Below are 6000 nucleotides of genomic sequence, written 5' to 3'. Positions count from 1 at the left end.
TGGGCAGAGAGATGTTCAACAGAGAACTCCACAATGAGCACCCGGGCATTGTCATGATGAAGGCAATTGCCAGGTCACACTTTTTTTGGCCAGGGATAGATGCAGACCTGGAATGTTGTGTTCACAGATGCAACACGTATTCCCAGCTGGACAATGCGCCCAGGGAATCCCCCCTTAGCCCCTTGTCCTGGCCCGCCAAACCATGGTCATGTATCCATGTGGACTACGCAGGTCCTTTCATGAGAAAACATGTTTTTGGTTGCAGTAGACGCATACTTCAAATGGATAGAGTGTGACATTCTCAATTCAAGCACATCCTCTGCCAAGGTAGAAAGTCAACGTGCAATGTTCTCTGCCCATGGTCGACCGGACGCCTTGGTCAGCGACAATGGCCCGTGCTTTACAAGCATTGAATTCCAGGACTTCATGGTAGGAAATGGTATCAACCATGTCAGAACGGCACCATTCAAGCCGGCCTCAAACGGTCAGGTGGAACGAGCAGTGCAGATAATCAAACAGGGGATGCTCAGAATCCAAGGGGGTTACCTACAAAACCGCTTATCACGCCTCCTGTTGTCCAATAGATCCCGACCACACTCGCTCACAGGGGTTCCACACGCAGAGCTGCCAATGAAAACGACACTCAAAACCAGGGTATCCATTATACACCCCACCATGAAACAAATTGTGGAGAGCAGGCCCCAGTCACAATGTGACTACCATGACAGGAATGCGAGGGCGCGATGTATTGATGTCAATGACTCTGTCTTTGTCCTCAACTACGCTGCAGGGCTTAAACAACTATCAGGCACTTTGATTGCCAAAGAGGGTAATAGGATTCTGATAGTTCAACTTAACAATGGACAAATCTACCGCAAACACGTGGATTAAACAAAAAGAGTGTTCAACAACCCCATAGAAGAAGCAGAGAAAGAACACGATATCGAGTTCATTCCTCCACAGGTGACTGAATATCGGAATCAAGCGGAGGAGAGCCCAGTCACTGTGGGCAATCCGGACAGGCCTGAGGCACCACAATCAGCAGACACTCAGGCCAACGCCCAATAACTGGAGCCCCAACTCAGGCGCTCTGCAATGGAGCGTAAACCACCAGAGAGACTTAACCAATGATGCCAATAACACTTTGGGAGAGGTGATATCATATATACAACTGTCATTGTAACCCATGTATAAACTGACCAAAGTTGTACACCGTGAGAATATTGACCATAAGGAGGTGCACTTGTGGGAGACACTCCTAACCTGGACTTTCAGGTATAAAAGGGGAAGCTCCACCCATTATCATCACTTCAGTGCTGGCTAATAAATGTTACTGACCACAGAGTGACCTTCTCTCAAGTATGGGCCTCGTGCGCATTTATACTGTACAGTAAGGACATATTAGACAGAGTGTTCAAACTGCCCCAGTTATAATCGATATAAGAACTCCCTTTCTGGATTGTTATACTGCGGGGAGTGTCGGGTTGACGCAATAGGAATTGAAAAATAAATTTGACAAGTACTTGCGGGAGAGAATGTGAGACTGAAATCTGAGTCTCAGCTTCTAAACATGCTTTTAATTCGGCAGGCGGTGTAAATGAACAGGTCTGAGAGTGAAGCTGCTTATCTGAGAATTCAAAACTAAATCTACAGCTGAAACTCCAAAGGTTCTCACACAATTGTTCAGGAAATAATTAGTGATTTAAGTTTAAAGGGAGATGCGTTTGTGCAGCTCTTTCAGAGAGGTTGTGGGTGGCTCTTAAAAGAGCCGTTGTGTTTGGGTTTGATCTCTCAGGACAGCGTGCAGTTTTACTTGGAGCTGGTGTACTTGCGCACCGCTTTTGTCCCTTCCGACACGGCGTGATTGGCCAGTTCCCCGGGCAGCAGCAGGCGCACGGCGGTCTGGATCTCCCAGGAGCTGATGGTGCGGCGATTTTTGTAATGGGCCAGGCGGGAAGCCTCACCAGCGATACGCTCCAAAATATCGTTCACAACCGAGTTCATGATGCCCATGGCCTTGGAGGATATGCCAGTGTCGGGGTGAACCTGCTTCATCACTTTGTAGATGTAAATGGGGTAACTCTCGTTCCTCGACTTTCTGCGCTTCTTGCCGCTCTTCGGTGGTGCTTTAGTGAACGTTTTCTTGGCGCCTTTCTTGGCAGTAACTAATAAGAACATAAGAACATAAGAATTAGGAACCAGAGTATGCCATCTATCCCCTCGAGCCTGCTCCGCCATTCAACACGATCATGGCTGATCTGGCCATGGATTCAGTTCCACTTACCCGCCCGCTCCCCGTAACCCTTAATTTTCTTATTGGTTAAAAATCTATCTATCTGTGCAGAGAATTACACAGATTCACAACCCTTTGGGAGAAGAAACACGTTCTCAACACGATTTTAAATTGGCTCCCCTGTATTTTGAGGCTGTGTCCCCTAGTGCTAGTCTCCCCGACCAGTGGAAACAACCTCTCTCCCTCTATCTTGTCCATCCCTTTCCTTATTTTAAATGTTTCCATAAGATCACCCCTCATCCTTCGAACTCCAACGAGTAAAACTGTTTCCCCAGGTGGTGGGAGCGTGCTCAGCCTCGCCATATTGGTCAGGGCGGTCTCATGTCGCATGCACGGTCCTTTGTGCAGAGACAAAGGGTGGGCGGGGCTTCAGGATATCTGTCAGTTTGATTGGTCACATGTTTATGTCCAGCTCAGAGGCCCCTGAAAGGGAGCCTTGTTGTTCTGATAGTTGTCTGGTGAACCTGGACCAGCACGCCTCACCCTATTGTGTCAGACCAGCCCAAGCTAACCCTATTGGGCCAGCCGAGGCTCACCCTATTGGTTTACACAGGCACATCCTATTGGGCCAGCCCGGGTTCACCCTATTGGGCCAGCACAAAATGCCCAGTGATCAGCAGAGAAAATCAGCAGCTCATTTATTTTATTCTCACTTTGCGTACTTACCCAACCATGTAAACTGGAAATGATAAATACCATCTGCCTTTGAATGTGGAAGGAGAAACATTTTTCAGTTCTGTCTGTGGAAAAATATTTCAAACATCAGTGAGACACACATATCCTTTCCGCGTGAGAATGTTCCAGTGTACTGACTGTGGAAAGAGCTTCAACCAGTTACACAGCCTGAAAAGCATCGCACCATTCACAGCGGGGAGAAACTACACGTGTTCTGTGTGTGGTCGAAACTTCAACTGATCGTCCAACCTGGAGAGACACAAGGACACCTGCTCCATGGAGAAATCATGGAAATGTGGAAACTGTAGGGAGGGATTCAGTTTCCCGTCTGATCTAGAAATCCATCATCGCAGTCACACTGGGGAGAGACCATTCACCTGCTCTGTGTATGGCCAAGGTTTCACTCAGTCATCTGATCTGCTGAAACTCCAGTGAGGTCACACTGGGGAAGTGTGGGAAGGGATTTAATCAGTCATTTGTATTGCGAGTTCGAAAGTGGCTGCAGGGGTTGGGTTCTACTGTCATTACTGCTGTTAATCACATCCTAACTGAATCGTGTTCATTCTGTGAGTTGGCATTTGTTTCTGCTGATGTTAATCACCCATAAAACTGGGCTGGAGTTTATTTTTTGATAATTCAAATAACACAGTGTGTCGATACTTGATGTCTCCATGATAAGAGGAAACAAATTGATGTCTTGTTATCGACTGCTTCATTTTGCGCCTTTACTGCTTTCTAACTGTAGATTGTTTCAGTCCTCAGACCTTTGGTTACTCTCAGGACAAGTCCCAGTTCCCCATACCGTCCAGAGTGCATTGATGTCCAGGGTAGGGATAGCTAACACGCCCTGGATCATTAAACACAAAATCCAGTCTGTTAATCTCTTACCGATACTGGAATTTTCGTGTGTCCACAGCATCTCTCTCACCTTCAATGTGTGAGTAGGGTATCACACCTGCAAAGCTGGTTTCAATTTAAATTTGAATCCACTCAGGAAATGTATTTTTTTAAATATCTAGAAGTAAACTGAACACATCAACTAATTGGCAAAGTTTTACAGTCAACTAGATGAACAAGTAAAAACATCATGGCACAATAACACAGCTCGATATTCACAGGAGAAAGTCTGTTATCTAAGTCCTCGAATGTCAGTTGGTGAGATGAGAGACTGAATCTCTTTCCACACTCAGCTGGTAAATTGCCTCTCCCTGATGTGTTTCCACCGAACGCACATCTGCATCCATTCCCACAGTCCCCACATTGACAGTGTTTCGTCAGCTGGGCACACGAGTCTCAGAGGTTGACGAATGGTTGAAGTTCTATCCACACACAGAACATGTGTCCTGTTTCTCACCGCTGTGATTGGTGTTTTTCCAAAGGCTGATGATAAGGTGATCCTGATGAATCTGGTGAATCTCTCAAATCTTGATGTGATGTTTGGTTTGAGTTACCAAGTTGCAGATCCTCCCATTCTAATACACTGCAAATGTAGGTTACAAAAGTTGTTACTTTAAGTACAGGTTATAAATTCAGAATAGACAAATCTAGATTCTATAGGACATTCTATCGCCTCTGTCCCTCCAAGATGCACAAGGCTTATTCTAGACAGTCTCCCTCCATCCTTACGGTCTAAAATCAACTGCGAGTTACTTTCTCCAGGAAGTGCTAAATGTGGCTGGGTGCAATTCGACAGAAATTTGTTAAGCTCTGGTGCTTCACCATCAGTCGACTCAGAGAGTGTCAGCAGGATTTCCACCGTGGTAGGCATCAAAGCCGAATCCAATCCTACCTCCAAATGACATCCACAAACCTCCAAATTGATGTCACTGGATCAGTATCAAGAGCAAGGGTAGTGGCTAATTTTTACTCATAATTAACCCAGTGGTACTGAGGACAATTATAACCCCAGAACTGCTGCCTTGGCTGAGATCAACTTACAGCCCAGACCAAGGACCGAACTTGGGAACTTCCCAGTCAGTATTGCAGATTGTTCTAAAATTTGGGGGGTTGATGGAGGGTTGGAAAGAATAGTTTGAAACACATTTTACTCCACCTTTAAACAAAACCTTCTTCACACTGCACAATTCTGAAATTTTTGCCAATTAAACAAGCAAGTCAAATGGATTATAAAAACAATGTTCCATTTTAGAAAGGCTCAAGTCACTCGAATAGACAGCTTTACAATGACAGGACAATACAGAAGGGAGCGAATGTTAATCGGAGCTCTGTTCGTGAAGTCCGACAACACTCTGAGATAAACTGGACTGATCCTTCAAGTATAAATAGGCAGAGAAAAGAGAGTCCCTGTCTCTTAAAATAGTGCCCCATTCCCCCGGGCAATGGGAGGAGCAACCGCGCGCAACCTCTTGAGATACTGAAACAGCAAACACCGCCGAATGGCTTCCCGCAGGTTCCTAAAGTCCTAAGAAATAAATTGCATCAGGTTAAGTCGAACAACTGAAAAAAATGCACAGAGTCGTTGCTATGTGCGTGTGTGTGTGTGTGTAAACAAAACACATCATTCTTAATCTTTGCGAGAGATAAGCTACTTTCTGCACCAGCTATTATCCAGCATTGTATTTCCTATTATTTACAATGTAATTGCAGAGTGTTTAATTCAGTTACCATTTATTGATGACCCATTGTCTTGTGTGCTATTGTTTAGAAAGTGATGACAGAATGACCATTCCGTTACCAAGGTGACCATGTCTGTCCGCAGTATTCAGTGGGAAGGGGATTATATCTTTGCTCTGGGATTTGGACGCTGTGGGAACATCGGCGCAAAATCACACGTTTTAATGTGAAATATGTCTGTTTTCTCAAATGTCGACCGGCTGTGAGAAATGGAACTTTGAGTAACAAATGGTGGGGCTCGTCCGCGAACTTCTCACATGTCAAATGTGATCATCCTAAAGCAAAAACCATAGCACTTGACCAACGAGCCGCCGACAGCAAGGAGTGTAGCTCTCAGATTCTGACGGTAGTGAGAAAAAATATTCGGCCCATCGTGTTTGTGCTGTCCCTCAGAGAAC

The sequence above is a fragment of the Pristiophorus japonicus genome, unplaced genomic scaffold (assembly GCF_044704955.1).
Source record: "Pristiophorus japonicus isolate sPriJap1 unplaced genomic scaffold, sPriJap1.hap1 HAP1_SCAFFOLD_90, whole genome shotgun sequence".
NCBI lineage: Eukaryota > Metazoa > Chordata > Chondrichthyes > Pristiophoridae > Pristiophorus > Pristiophorus japonicus.
Note: the sequence above shows the minus strand (reverse complement) of the source record.